At 36.6% G+C, this 16,526-nt stretch overlaps 1 long non-coding RNA gene across 32 annotated transcripts in view; it reads right to left on the reverse strand.

The window, feature by feature from the left end:
* LOC103350594 (uncharacterized) overlaps window positions 1-16,526 on the reverse strand; it is a 647,925-nt gene that overhangs the window by 440,927 nt on the left and 190,472 nt on the right. The window lies entirely within an intron of this gene.

Genomic DNA, 16,526 nt, shown 5'->3' on the forward strand with positions numbered 1-16,526 from the left:
TCTGAATACATCTGATAAACTATTAATTTTTTTGGCAATATGATTGCAGTTTGAAGAAGACCCAGTTAAATGGAAATGATTTTCTGACAACCTTGAATTCCTTCAATTTTCAATGTTAAAATAATTCCAGATGATCTAAAAAGAATGTCTTCAGGCTAATGTGTTTTTTAAAAAATCAATATCAACCGAGATGTAAAACGCTATTACAAATGCTACTATAATTTAGGCTCTTGGAATTGATGAATTTTAATTTGTCTTTTTTACCAAACATATTAACTATGAGGTTTAAATATATATGACTGGAGAGAAACATAAATACATGTTAGAGGAAAGAAATAGAAACAGTAAAATATATGGTAGAGTTGTCACCCACTGTTGAACAATTGAAGACTAATATTTAGATCTAAAATTACTGTCACTGCATTATCTGTTTATTAGTAAGCAATGCATCATCTAAAATCAGATGGAGAGATTTTTTATATCTAATCATAAAACTTGAAAAACTGTAACTTTTGCTATCCCAGAAGCAACATTTTGAGTTGAAAATAGAAAGAGGTAGAGATGGGGAGCTGCTATTAAGCCTACTCTAAGAGTGTTTTGTGGACACATTCTATTTTACATATTAGAGGAAGGATGCCCAACAAGTCTTAAGACTATGAATCAAGTAAACATGCACCTGCTAAAGGAACTCTTTGATGGAAAGGACAAAAACACAATCTCAACTCCGAAATGCCTTCCTTGTGGAAGCAGCGTGGGGCCCCGAATTCCCTTACTAATTTATCCATTAGGATAAGGTTAGGGACTTGGTAATCCATTGTTATTTATTAAATACAAAAATCCTGGGACTGGCATTGTGGCGTACTGCTGCTTATGATGCTGGTATCCCATATGGGCATCGGTTTGTGTCCCAGCTGCTCTACTTCCAATCCAGCTTCCAGCTAATGGCCTGGGAAAAGCAGCAGAAGATGGCTTAAGTGTTGGCTCCCCTGCCATCTAAGAAGAAAGACCCAGATGAAGCTCCTGTCTTCAGCCTGGCCCAACCATGGCCATTGAAGCCATCTAGTTAACCAGTAGATAGAAGATTCTCTATCCCTCTCTCTCTCTCTCTCTCTCTCTCTCCCTCCCTCCCTGCCTTTCTCCCTCCCTCCCTCTCTCCCTTTCTCCTTCTCTCCCTCTCTCCCCTATCTCTCCTTCTCTCTATCTCTATGTGTATTGTGTGCCTGCCTGTCTCCGTGTAACTATTACTTTCAAATAAATAAATAAATCTTTAAAAAGTAAATAAACACAAAACTCCTAGGAGATAATATTCCAAACTACTCTCAGTGCTTAGTTTCATAGTTCACTGATTCCTATTCTCTTTGCAGCCTACAGTCCAGACAGATATAACATACTTCATCATCAACGACCTCACAGTTTTAACAGTAACATTTCTCTACAGCAGAAATTCTATATACCATTACTAATATAAGCAATGTAGCACATCCTAAGATGAGACTCACTGCCTTAATTTCAATGAATATATGAGGTTAAATTTCTTTGTAGAAACTAATTTGGAATAGGCTCCTATGCAGTGTGCAAGAAAAAGTGTTGACAAAAGTTATTCAAAGCATGGGCATTATCAAATAACAATATTCACAGCTATGCATGTAGCTTTTTAAAAAATTTATTTATTTGAAAAGCAGACTGACAGAGAGTGAGTCAGAAAGATCTTCCATCTGCTTATTCACTCTCAAATGCCTATGAAAGCCAAGGCTGGGTCAGGTAGAAGCCAGGAACCAGGAACTTCACCCAGTTCTCCCATGAGTGTGGCAGGAACACGAGTACTTGGGCCATCATTTGCTGTCTTCCCAAGCACATTGTCAGGAAGCTGGATCAGAAGTAAAGGAGCTGCAGATAGAAGCAGCTCTCCAATATGGAATACAGGAGTCCCAGACAGCATGTTGTCACTTCACCACAATGCCTGCCTCTGCTTTTACATTTTCGTGTCAAGTTTTCTTATTCTTTTACTCAGCAGATTTCAATATGAAATCTGTTATGAATCCTTTCTCTCTTTTTATATACATACATATATACCCATGTCACACCTACACACAGTAATACAAATATTTAGTCACAAACATAAGAACACAGCATTAGAATCATATTAACAACCTTTGTCTTACAGATAGTTTATCTCCAAACACACATAATTTTCTACAAGGTACATTGAATCAGGTAGAATATTTTTGATGCTTTCTAGAATTATTTTCATAATAATAAGGATTGAATGTTTTGAAACAAAGATATAGCTTTAGACCCCATAACAGAATATGTAGAAATATACATTTATTTGTTCTTTCTTATATACCAGTTATTATAAAACTCATGTAAACACTATTCATACAGCAATAATGAGGTGGAAGTTAATGATCATAGAGAAGTGATATTCCTAAATGTTAATAACCATCTGATATATAAATGGACAAAATTATTTGCACACTATGATTCCAAATATGTAAAATCAGTACATAAAAAAGAAATAAACACAGAGAAACATCAAAGTAATGTAGATGATACTGTACAATTTCATATATATTAACGCTATATATTTTAGAATGACAAGCTCTTCAGGGGAATGACTTGGTTTATTTTTCTTCTTATAGTGCAGAAGGAATTAGATAAATAAGTCCGATTTGCCTGAAGCCTATTTTATTGCTCCTGAAAGTACAGTGGAGTTTGGCAGATTTCCATAAGGGTTTGATGGAATTAGTTTGTCCAGGATTGATCGCTCTGACATTCGAACTGCCACAGTTCGACTATATCTCCATATCAGAGAGTTAAGGTCCTTCCCCACAACCCATTCCCTCAGAGATCAGTGAGATGCCTCCTAAAAGAATACTGGAATATTGCATTTCTAGAACATACACCATGACAGAGTGAGACCTTCTGACCTCTCCATAAACTCTGAGGTTAAGAACAGTTTGACAGGCCGGCGCCGTGGCTCACTTGGTTAAACCTCTGCCTGCAGCGCCGGCCCCCAGGGTTCTAGTCCCAGTTGGGGCGCTGGTTCTGTCCTGGTTGCTCCTCTTCCAGTCCAGCTCTCTGCTGTGGCCCAGGAGTGCAGTGGAGGATGGCCCATGTGTTTGGGCCCTGCACCCGCGTGGGAGACCAGGAGAAGCACGTAGCTCCTGGCTTTGGATTGGCGCAGCACCGGCCGTAGCAGCTATTAGGGAAGTGAACCAATGGAAGGAAGACCTCTCTCTCTCTCTCTCTCTCTCTCTCACTGTCTAACTCTGCCTGTCAAAAAAAAAAAAATAGTTTGACAAAACTGCTATTCCTCACTTGTGCTGCAACACTCTAGTGGGTGCTCCTACCTCATCAGGCTGCTAGCCCTCAAGTTGCATAGATCCTCAAGAGTTAACCCGACCCCCAGTGGCCCCACAACTGGTCTATGTAAAGGCAGAGCACCAGTTAATAGCAATTACTTTTAGAACAATAGCTAGAGAAACTCTGCTGCAATGATAAGACATCCAGCTTAGTAATTAAATGACAGTTAAGAAGTCCACATTCCATATGAGTGTGCCTGGGTTTGATATCCAACTCTTGATGCTAGCTCCCAGCTATTGTAGATCCTGGAAGCCAGTGATCGTGTTTGTGCCACAAATGTGGATAACTGCATTGAGTTCTGAGCCATTGAGGGCATCTGGGGAGTGAGCCAGGAGATGGGAGCTTTGTCTCTTTGCCCCTCTCTCTTTGCCTCTCTGCCTCTTAATTACAAAAATAAAGCTGAAAAATAAACTCCGAAAACTTTTCATGAATTGTTGGTTGAAATACCTAATAAAAGCCATTATGTGATGTTATATTATGGTTCTTGTCTAACCTAGATAATATTACATAAGCCCTATGTGAAAAACTCTGAGAATGCTGGAATCAGCATACATGGATGTACCAGAAAAATGACTCTGAGAATGTGTTCAAACGAATATGACAATTTTAAGCAAATGATGATAATTATAGAATATCTAGAGCTTTATTCAAAACATTTCATTATTTTATAGGAATCATGGAGTAAATAAACACATGTACATTTATATGAATATATGTACAGATATAAGTACACATGTCTTAAATATGATATGTAATTTTGGAAAAGTTTAACTTTTACTTTGTTTTTTAAGCTTTCTTTTTTGAAATGCATGGTCACAGATGAAGAGGACAGACACACACACAAAGACAGAAAGAGAGATATCTGCTATCCACTGCTTCACTCCCCAAATGATTGCAAAGGCCGTGACTAAGCCAGGCTGAAGCCAGGAACCTGAAGCTTTTTGCAGGTCTCTCACGTGGGTAGCAGAGGCCCAAGCACTAGGACCATCCTCCACTGCTTTCCCAGACCGTAGCAGGAAGCTGGATCGAAAGTGGAGCAGCCAGGTCTCGAACCAGCACCCATATGGATGCCAGAGTCACTAGAGGAGGCTTAACCCACTATGTCACAATGCTAGCCCCTAACTTTTACTTTGTAACATTTGATTTCCATAAAAATAAAATTAGTTATCTAACAAACTGATAGCTAAGAAAAAAGAAAAATTAATTAAATAAAAAGAAATTCAAACAATAGAAAGCTAACATAATCTGTTCCATTTTCTAATGAAATATGTATCTAGGAAATGCACTCTCATTCAACATGGGAAAAAAGGTCTTTAAATGTTCTCAATAACCATTTATTGCATGTCCTAAGTTACTGTGTTCAGTTTCCATGTAGACCCTGTATGTATGTGCAAACTGTATCTTCCTATTTATTCTTTTTTCAAATTAATTCTTTATTATAGGTTAAGGTTAGGATATGTGGTAGGGGCCGGTGTTGTGGCACAGTGTGTTAAAGCCCTAGCCTGAAGCACTGGCATCCCATATGGGCACCAGTTTTAGTCTCCTGCTCCTCTTCTGATCCAGCTCTGTGCTGTGGCCTGGGAAAGCAGTAGAAGATGACCCAAGTGCTTGGGCCCCTGCACCTGGCTTTGGATTGGTGCAGCTCTGGCCATTGTGGCCACCTGGGGAGTGAACCAGTGATGGAAGACCTTTCTCTCTGTCTCTACCTCTCTCTGTAACTGTTTCAGATAAATAAAATAAATATTAAAAAAAGGATATGTGGTAAACACAGACTTTATATACACCAACATATTTGAACATTTATTTAAATACTTAAGGCCATTTTGTGATTCACTAATCAAGTAATGTTGATCACTGCATTGTGCAAAACTACTTGTACATTTCACAGAGGAAAATCAAAAGATTTGTGTTACTCTCCTAAGCATAAATGCTTCCTCTTGATCTAACACGGGGTTACAGGGTGGTTATCTTTCTAAGTTTTGGCACAAAAAACATTCTAACCTATGAAGTAGTTAAATTATTAATCATTCTAATTGATTAATTCTAAATGAACTTGGGGCACCCAGAAAGGTTTCACTCCTACCTCTGTGTAACAGCTCCAGGCTTGCCACAACAAACTCACCCAGTGGACACAGAAACTTGCTTTTCTGTATCCCTCCCTTACAGCTAACCACAGGCCACTGTAGCAAAATGTTAAATTTGGAGGTGCCAATGGTGACTACAGTCATGAGGAGAAAGGCAGTTGACAGCGCCCATTAATTCAGCATTTGAGCACCTGACTTCATGGACCATAAGCAGCAAAATATCAGGGTAATTTGCAACTTCAGGACTTCCTCAAAGCTGGCCACAAATTTAAACCAACAAAAATGATTTAGAGGTTGGTTACACAGTGCTCACTCTCTTTCTGATGCCTGTCACAATGCAATGGCCAATCAATAAAGCCTTAGCAGGGGAAAGTGTTTTGCCTAGTGGTTAGTAAACTTGTGTCACATGGTGGACTGCCTGGTTTGAGGCCAGCTCTATCTCTTAACCCCAGCTTCCAGGTAATGCAAACTTGGAGAGGCAGCATAGGATGGCTCAATTAATTGGGTGGGGTCCTGCCACACATGAGTGAGGCCTGAATTGAGGTCACAGCTCCTAGCTTTGCTTCTTCCTCCTCCTCCTCGCCTTCATCCTCCTAGCCATTTGCCTCCATTTGAGGAATGAACATGTGGATGGATTGATCTTGTAATCTCTCAAATAAATAAATAAAAATGTTAAAAAGCTCTAGCAGCTTTTGTGGGTTTTTCATCATATTTAACGTGCCATCAAATTTCCAAGATTAACTAAAGTTTTTCATTTCTCCCATTAATTTTGATTGTTTTTTACTCCAAATTATCAATAGGCATTCATTTTGTTGTCATGTGTGGGTAAGGGGGGGCACCAGGAAGATTCATGACTATGTATTCAAAAGAATAGCATCTACCACATAGTCAACGGCATACATGACAGGCCAACAATGCTGCCAGACTTTCTAGCAATTGTTCTGAGCCCTTTTTACACATTTTCCCCATATACACATACCATCTTTGGAAAACATTATGCTGAGTGAAATAAGCCAATCCCAAAGGGACAAATACCACTTGTTCTCCTTGATAGGTGACAACTAACTGAGCACCAAAAAGGAAACCTGTTAAAGTGAAAGGAATACTAGGAGAAACGGTGACTTGATCAGCCCTCACCCTGACTGTTGATGAGCAGCTTAATATGTTATCCCTCTTAGTATTTTTTTTCTTTGTTCTACTTAATACTTTTGGTTGGATACTGTAATCAATACACAATTCTTCTTAAGTGCCGAAACTTAACTGAAAAGTGATCGCTGTTAAATGTAAGAGTGGGAATAAGAGACGGAAGAGATGTGCAATTCGGGACATGCTCAAGCTGACTTACCTCAAACGGTAGAGTTAGAAACATACCAGGGGATTCGAATTCAATCCCATTGAGGTGGCATGTACCAATGCCATCTCACTAGTCCCAGTGATCAATTTCTGTTCACAATTGATCGTAATGATAGGACTAAGAACCAAAGGGATCACATAAACAAGAATAGTGTCTGCAAATACTAGCTGATAGACAGGAGTGTCAATTGGTAAAGTCAACAACAGGAGTCACTGTGCACTTACTCCTCATGTAGGATCTCTGTCCTTAATGTGCTGTGCATTGAGATTTAATGCTATAACGAGTACTCAAACAATATATTTCACTTTGTGTTTCTATGGGGGTGCAAACTGTTGAAATCTTTACTTAATGCATACTAAACTGATCTTCTGTAAAAAAAAAAAAAAAAAAAAAAAAAAAAGAAACTATCAACTCCCAACTTGACTCTCACTGGGATTAAACATGACAATAGGTCTGATCTGATTTCATCATCATTAAAAAAAATCATCTATTATTTTTCACTTTATGTTTCTGTGTGGGAACAAACTGTTGAAATCCTTACTTAATGTATACTAAGCTGATCTTCTGTATATTAAGATAATCGAAAATGAATCTTGATGTGAATGGAAGGGGAGAGGGAGCGGGAAAGGGGAGGGTTGTGGGTGGGAGGGAAGGTATGGGGGGGAAGCCATTGTAATCCATTATTCGTACTTTGGAAACTTTTATTCATTAAATAAATAAAAAAAAAATCAAAAAAAAAATACTAGCTGATAGAATAAAAAAGGGAGAGAATGATCCAACATGGGAAGTGAGATACACAGCAGACCCCTAGAATGGCAGATGTCCTAAACAGCACTCTGGCCTCAGAATCAGCCCTTAAGGCATGCGGATCCGGCTGAAATGCCCATGAGAGTATTTCAGGCATGGAAAGCCAAGACACTCTGGGGGAAAAAAAAAAAAAAAAAAAAAACTAAATGAAAGATCTCCATGAGATCCCAGTGGAAAGAACTGGTTATCAAAGAAGGAGGTACCTTTCTCTGAAGGGAGGAGAGAACTTCCACTTTGACCATGGCCTTGTCTAAATACGATCAGAGTCAGTGAACTCAGGGGCTTCCATAGCCTTGGCAGCTCATGACAAGAGCCTAGGGAGATTACTGATGCCATAAACAAGAGTGTCAATTTGTTAAGTCAACAACAGGAGTCACTGTGCACTTACTCCTCATGTAGGATCTCTGTCCTTAGTGTGCTGTACATTGAGATTTAATGCTATAACTAGTACTCAAACAGTATTTTTCACTTTATGTTTCTGTGTGGGAGCAAACTGTTGAAATCTTTACTTAATGTATGCTCAACTGATCTTCTGTATATAAAGAGAATCGAAAATGAATCTTGATGTGAATGGAAGGGGAGAGGGAGTGGGAAAGGGGAGGGTTGCGGGTGGGAGGGACGTTATGGGGGGGAAGCCATTGTAATCCATATTCTATACTTTGGAAATTTATATTCATTAAATAAAAGTTAAAAAAAATAAAAACATACCACCAGAAAAAAAAAACACTTTCAGTTACCAACAGAAGATAAATTCCTACACTTTCCCTGTCAGAACTCTTCGGCAGTTTGGGTACTCAATGTATCAGGTGAAATTGCTCAATCGTTCAGCGTCTCTTAGGCAGTAACATAATTCTGAGTAATGAGGTATAGGAAGAAGAGGGCATTCTTCCACCAATCAACAACAAGGTCTTACTTTTTTGTCCACTTTTCCAATTCTTCCTCCTTGGAGCTTCTCCCAGGTCTCCCACGTGGGTGCTGGAGCCCAAGTACTTGTGTCATCTTCTGCTGCTTTCCCAGGCACATTAGCAGGGAGCTGTATTGGAAGTGGAGCAGCTGGGACTTGAATCAGCACCCATATGCTATACAGGTGCTGTAGGTGGAGGCTTAACTTTTTGTCACAGTGCTAGCCCCTAAGTTTCTAATATAAAGGAAGAGTAGATTTTTTTCCACAGGTAATCAAATATAAGCTTGCATTGGATTTGTATTCTAGAGACCAGACATTGTAGACTTTACATTTGAACTGGATATGTGTATTATATTATTTTGAAAACAGAATTCAGGTTTTTCTCTTAATATTTGAGAAATGCACTATTAATTAACCTGACTAAAACCTGGCTACATTTTCATTTATTCTTTGTAATATTTGTGCATCACTAAGCAGTATAAAGGTATAAAACTGCAAGTTCCATTAAAGGCAGATACTACAATAACTTGGTGTATCAAAGATACTTTTAGAAAGCCAATCTCGAGATAATTTCTATTTATTCTTGACAGTTATAAGCGCCTTTATGATTTACTTGGGGCCTACAGTTTTATTTGAAATATTATAGAGGAAAATATCTCAGCCAGGTGCCCTAATAACATCTCATGTGGTTAGACATGTTCACAAGAATCAACGTAAGTATCATTGTGTCCTCCACACATCCTTTGTGGTCTGATAAATATTTATCCATGTCTTTTGTGGTAAGGTCTATGGCCTACAACGACACTAAGGAGGAAGGTGTGGAGGAAAACTCCAAGACTTTTCCATAGACCAAGGCTGTGGACTAGGAGTTTCCGTAGGAACTCATTTAATTAAGATCATTTCTAATTTTTCTTCTCCCTCTGTGCTAATGAAAAGCCTAGCTGTAAGGCAAAGAAAGCCCTCCCCCACCCCCAATGGCTATAAACAGGACAGAACGAATACTCTACAGCTCCAAAGCGAGGATCCACTGGTGCCCCTGATGGCCACTAATGGGGAGGAAGTTATCACCCATAGACCAGAGGTAGAGAAACTCCAAGATTCAAGAAACACAGGCACCTTGAGAAAAAAAAAAAAGGACTTGGAACCTAAGCCATTCACTGTGGCTCAGTTGTATTGTGGTGTCTGGATATAGTCAGATTCCTGACCACTGAATGGTTGGGACTTTATACATCAAAATCATGGCTGTCCCACTTGTTCAGTAGGCAGACTTCTATGTTACCAGTGAAATCATACATCAGCAGCATGCTTCTGTGCACCCACTGATGAACATTATTACCTTGGATTTAGGAAAAACATTTTTCATGGAACCTCAACCATTTGGAAAACTTGACTCATTCTTCATTGGACAAGTTCCTTGCAAAGTTAGAGAAAATGAGTTTTGAAAACCTGAGGCATCATGTCGGTCCCACAATAATTGCTCCTCTGAAGCTTTTGTATATAATTTCTGAATTTTTAAGTTCATGTTCATAGCTGTTGTTAAAAGTTATATTTATAAATCACATTTGATCTACTAGGTCTTCTTACATTCCTATATTAAATATTCAAATGTAGTATAATTGCATGAGTAAATTTCTGTATTTGCTGAGCTTTGTATCTTGGAAACTTTCCTCTTGTCACTTTAGAAACTCTTCATTAGTAGGTTGTTCTTGTTTATTTATAATATTGCTAGTAAATAATAACATTGTTCCCAGTGCAGAATTACAATGCCCTGGTGCCAATGGTTTGCTTTGTTTTCTCACATATTACAAATCATTTGCTAGGAACTGAAGGTAAAAATAATTCTTAACACCAAAAATAAATTGTCTGAAGGAAAATGTAGGAGACATTAATAATAGCTATAAATGTATACTTTTAAACCTAGGAGTGTATGCTTACCATTAATAGGCTCTTTATTTGACTACAAAATAAGGTAGTAATTATGGAAAAGAATGATGAGGACAAAGTAGCAGAGCATAATGCAAGTTCCATACTAATTAAATACATACTATAATTTTCTATAAAAACACAATAAGCCTGGGGCAGGCATTTGGTCTAGTGATGTCGGTTGTCACAACTTCATGCCATATCAGAGCCCCTGCATCCAAGCTTTGATCCTGATTTTATCTTTCTGCTAATGCAGACCCTGGAAGCAACTGGTGACAATTTAAGTAATTGGTTTCCTCTTGCCCACTTGGGAGATGAAGCTTGAGTTCCTGGCTCCTGGCTCCAGCCTGGCCCAGCCCTGACTTTTGAAGGAATTTGAGGGATGAACCAGCAGAGGGGCGTCCCCACCCCTTTTCTTTTTCTCTCCCTTTCAAATAAATAAAATTTTAAAAATGGATAAAATATAACTGATTCTCTTTCCCTGCAGCTGTTGATGTGGAGTGATCCCCTTCAGTCATTCTGATTTCCAACTCGTCTAAGAAGAACTCTAATAACACTTCACCTTTCTTATAGCACAGGTTAATATCAAGAGGGAAAAACACATTGTCATCTAAGATAACAGCAAAGTCTTTCCTAAAAAGTTTCTTATTCAGTAGAAGATATCTGTGGGTCTCTCTAGATCTTGTTTATAAAGACTTCAATTCTCCCTTCCCACTCTTCTGAATTAGATGTACCCGCATCACTGGGGTATTCATCAGTGTCTCTTTCCCTGCCACATGAGTCAGCACGGAGCCCTATCAGTCAGATCTCTGTGCAACTAATATGCACAGCACTCCCTGCACCATGCTTGAATATAGGGTAAAACCTTGCCGTGATAAGTGGGGATGGTTTATTACAACCAAAGCATTCAGACTCAATAAAATACATGTATTTTAAAAGGTCAAAATTATAAAGGTTATTCGCTAAGGACCAAAAATAAAAATAAACTCCTTGTCATACCTTGTCTTTTAGATACAAAGTGATATGACTTCTTTATCTCAATTACATCCCATGTGGGGGATCTATAATTATAATCATCAGTGTCACCACTCTTTTTTCTGTTATTCCTTCATTTTCAAAACAGAAAAATTAGGTGGTAAGGTAATTGCACAAGCACAGAGCAAAAGGATGGCATTGCCAAAAGTTAACCATTGTCTCAAAGCAAAATTCTGATGAAATTTTTATTCATACACTGATGCTGAATGAACTCCATTTGACCAAAACGACAAAATAAAAAAAGAAAAGAAAATTGGGGAAGTCAACAATAAGGTCCAAGTTCAGAAGGAAAACAAGCATGAGCAAATGACCTTGTACCATGTATGTGTTTAGAAACTGATATGCCATGCAAAATTAAAAATTTCTGGAAAAGAGATTCATTTATTAAATATGAATAAGATGACAACTATGACTTACATTCCTTACTTTAGGTTGAATCAAACAACAGTTGTGAGCTTTTCTTAATATTTGCTGAAAACGAACCATCTGTTACCACTTGTATGTATTTTCACAATGCCTTAGTCGAAATAGCTGCCTATAGGATGGTAGAAAGGCTGTATTTGCACGAAGCTACCTGGGGAGTATTTCCTTTATTGAACTCCCTCTGGCATAATTTACACACTTCTAGGCTCTTCAATGTATGAAAGCTTCATTACTTATTATCAAAGAAAAAATACCTTCAATTAAACAATAAGAATAACTATGTTTGAGATGTTACCAGGTACAAAGTCCTTTGCTTAGTGCTAGACCAGAGGTTCTCCATACTGGAAGTACACTAGAATCAGGATTTTGAAAAAAATACCATAGCCTAAGCCTGTCCCCAAAGTAATTAAATTAAAAAATCTCTGCAAGTGGAATCTGATTACATGGACCCCCTCTCTCCCACTCCCCCATCCCAAATAGGGGCAATTATAAGTCTTATGGTAAGTATATGATTTACTTAAGATTGTACACATTTAAAGTATGCAGTCTGATAAATTTCAACATAAGTGGACACATGTAAAGCCATTCAGACAATAACATTTCATTGTCTATTTCCAATGTTGAGAAACCTGATACAGGGGGAAGACAAATAAGTCACAATCCCTCTCTCTATAACAACATTTGTGGGAAGCTAGCTGTTATATAATTTTAACTAAAATAGCAGGAAGACTAAAATAAGCCTAACTACCAAAGTAAGTGTTTTATTTTGAGATACCAAAGAAAAAAATAATAGGATGAAGAGCACATTCTCACATTAGAGTTAGCATGATAAATTAAGTATAACTTGATGAATGAGATGTTGCTATTTATACTTTAAATTACTTATGTTTTATAACATTTTCATATGAGAAACATTTATATTTAACATCTGAAATCAATTCTACTCTGAAATAAAATTAAAATACTTTTCAAGAACATTGTAATAGAAATAGCTATTTTGAATCACATAAGTAACAGCCTTTCAAAACAATCTTTAACTCTCAAAACATTATGAAAATCAACCAATGTTAGTTTTATATCTAATGATAATTTCCTAGGTACGAAGAAATACCTATTAGAAGGTATTTCAGAATTTTATTTAAAAGTTCCAGAAAACCTATACCAAGCATATATCTTACTTTTAATATTGAAATACTATCTTACCTCTCCTGTACATAATTATAATTAATAATTAATATTGAGGTAATCTGAAAGATTTTTATCATGTTTTTCTGTATGCATTTATCACTATAAGTATAATGGTCGGTCACTGACCAGCTTATGTGTACTTGATAATTCAACCACTTTGGCATTCCATTCATTTAATATGGACATTAAGCTAGATGCTTGCAAAAAATAAAAATAAAAAAACTAACCAATATGACTTAATAATTATATATGCAGAAACCTCCACTTTTACAATAGGAATAATCTAAACATTTAGAAAACAATTGACAGTTAAGATCTTAATTCTCATGTAATGTTTTTCAAACTTAAATAGTAAAACTCTTCCTTACAAGGAAAACGTGTTCACAGAATTTCAGTGTGGACCTAATTTTTTTTGGTAAGTTAAAATATAAAACTACATCTACATTCCCAAAGTTTACAACTCTTATATAAAATTACCAACTCTAAGGAAATGCATAAGATATAAACAAAGCCATGAACCAATATTCATTATTTCTCTCCTGCTTGATGAATTAGAGTTGTCTATGATATTCCATATTCACAAGACATAGGAAAATGATGCCTTACTTATAACCAAGGCTCTTAAGAATAATGTATGCTTCATCAGTGAAGTATAAATCAGTGCAACTATGGTGCATTCAATCCACTTTCCTTGATTATTGAAATGATCAAAACCCATCAACTATTGAGATCACAGTGTTACTGACAATGTTTGTGGAATACTATATAACATGCTATTAATAGCTAACATACTTTGATACTAGGAAAGAAGTGTCTAAGCTCAGGCAGTTAATATGTTAAAAGGCCTATTGTAAAGACTTATGATTTTGTTTAGAACTTTCAACTAAACAAAAACACGATGAGGACAATCCAGCTTGGTTGCTTTTGAGCCCATCTGTATCAAGAAGTCACTAAATTCAATTTGAAGGCAATTTCTACATTTCAAGTCTTCCATGATGTTCTCATGATTACATTTCTAACCAACTCAACTCGACCCTCTTAAGTATCAAATATCCAATTATATACTTTACAAATAATGAAAATAAGATACTTAAACATACTTTTATATGAATATTTCTGAAAAAGCCATAGCAGTAGAACCTTGGAGGTGAATTATTTGCTGTAATATGTCTACAAATCATATAAATCAGAATTATTTGGATGTGTGATATAACAGTTACAGTTTATCATGTTCCCTAAACTTCTACTAAGGACTCAAACCAATTTCCTTTATTTTTTCATATATTTGGGAGCATTAGTCACAGGGTATTAAATAGGTCTAACTATGAATCTAAGTATGTCCCTGATATTTCATGTCTAAAATGAACACGCGGAAAATATATCGGTGTAGGTAAAGTTTAAGTTGTGTCTACAAATTTCACTTTTATGACATTTCCTGAAACAACACTTCAAAAACTTCTACAACTTAGCAAACTTAACAATTTCTCATCAAACATGACCCACCCAGGAGATCACAACTCTGGCTTTTTCTGACCCTGGATCTTTTCAAAATAATGATCAAGAAACATTGGTGAAGTATTCACCATGTATCAGGAAATGAACTAAATATGAGGAAGTCAAAATACAGCATAGTTAAACATGATAAGGTTTAGGGGAACAAGGACAGAGTTGGGGAATACATTGAGAAGAAAGAAACGTGAGTTTTTTCAAAATTATTATAAGGGAAATATATATGCATATGCACATGCAGAATTTTGAATGAAAGAAATAATATATAGATTATATTCAATATGTGCATATATATTTCAAGCCGGCGCCACGGCTCACTAGGCTAATCCTCCGCCTAGCGGCGCCGGCACACCGGGTTCTAGTCCCGGTCGGGGCGCCGGATTCTGTCCTGGTTGCCCCTCTTCCAGGCCAGCCCTCTGCTGTGGCCAGGGAATGCAGTGGAGGATGGCCCAAGTGCTTGGAGAGAGAATGTTATAAAGTATAAAATAAAAAGATACTCTTTCAACTATTAAGGTAACATAATATTAGCAAATCAACTGGTCAAGAGCTAAAAACAAAATCACCCCCTCACAGATTTAAAAATAAATTTATATGTATCAAGAACATCAATAGAAATTTCTGATAATCTAATGTATTTGACTAAGTATAGTATAACTTCCTAAGAACGGAAAGAATAAAATTTATATAAATAACCAACACATTACTTAAATAACAATCATTAAAGTCATTGTCAATAAATTAAAGAACAATGTTATTCAGTTATTTAACACTGAACTGAAAGATGTAGCCCAAGAAATACACATAACTCAAACTTTGAAATTGTGTAATACTAAAAAGGATAGGACAAAAGTGTCTAAAATTATTATCATTTGCAGATATTCTTCGGAAACAACTGAAGAATAATACAACCAATAAAGTGAAATTTTATGATTAAAAAATGCACAAATTAGTATTACTTTTGCTTTCAAATAAAACCAGTTCAACTATATTACATATTTCATATTATCTAACCTCCATGGAATAGGCACTATTGTATGCACTTTATCTGTAACAACTTTCTCTATCTTCAAGTCAACCTCATTAGATACCTATGCATTTTACATTCCATTCTGCAAACAAGAGAGCCTTGAGCCAGTAAAGGATTTGCCTAAAGCCACCCCAAAAGCAAGTTCTGTAGCAGTCTGCAGAGTCAGTGAGGGGAGAGGGGATGAACCTGTTTTATATCATCACTCTGCCTTGTGAATCCTTGAAGTAGACTACATGTCTATGTACTGAAACACCCACTAGTTATACAAAGGGTTAACCAATAGAAAATGGTTATTTTTTACTCATATTTACATGCATGTAACATATCAATCCATGGTGAAATAATATCAAATATAATAAGAAAAGACAATCAAGGCAATTTTGAAGAATTTTCTTAGGTCATGAGCTCAGAGGTGGAATGATCTGTATCTTAGACATCTCCCTCATATTCAACAGAATTAACGTACTGAACTCCTGTCTGGTTTACACCATGAATGTCACAAAATTAGGCAAGAAGTTTCAAGGGTGATAATCTTCAGTTCCTTCCAGAAGAATAACTCCATTTCTCCTACCTCAAAAACTTGAGGAAATAAAGTCTTAGTGAAGACGATTCCCAAGGAAAGTTAGGTCAGTTTATCAAGGTGTTAAATTCATGAGGGTATTGAGTTTGACTATATTTTAAAACACCATTAATTGTGTACATAATGAAGCCCAAAGTTTATGATTTTGTCTTTTTTAATATGAGAAAATAAATGATACAAAATTACCTGGAAAATAATATTATATTTATATGCCCATATACAAAACTTTCTACTTACTATTTAAAAAGCAGATTTGCTAAGAATTCATTTCTGGACATTTCACATTACACAAGATTTTAAAGGAAAGCGATAAATAGTGCCCAAGT

The sequence above is a fragment of the Oryctolagus cuniculus genome, chromosome 4 (assembly GCF_051225735.1).
Source record: "Oryctolagus cuniculus isolate XC-2025 breed Fujian yellow rabbit chromosome 4, ASM5122573v1, whole genome shotgun sequence".
Lineage (NCBI taxonomy): Eukaryota > Metazoa > Chordata > Mammalia > Lagomorpha > Leporidae > Oryctolagus > Oryctolagus cuniculus.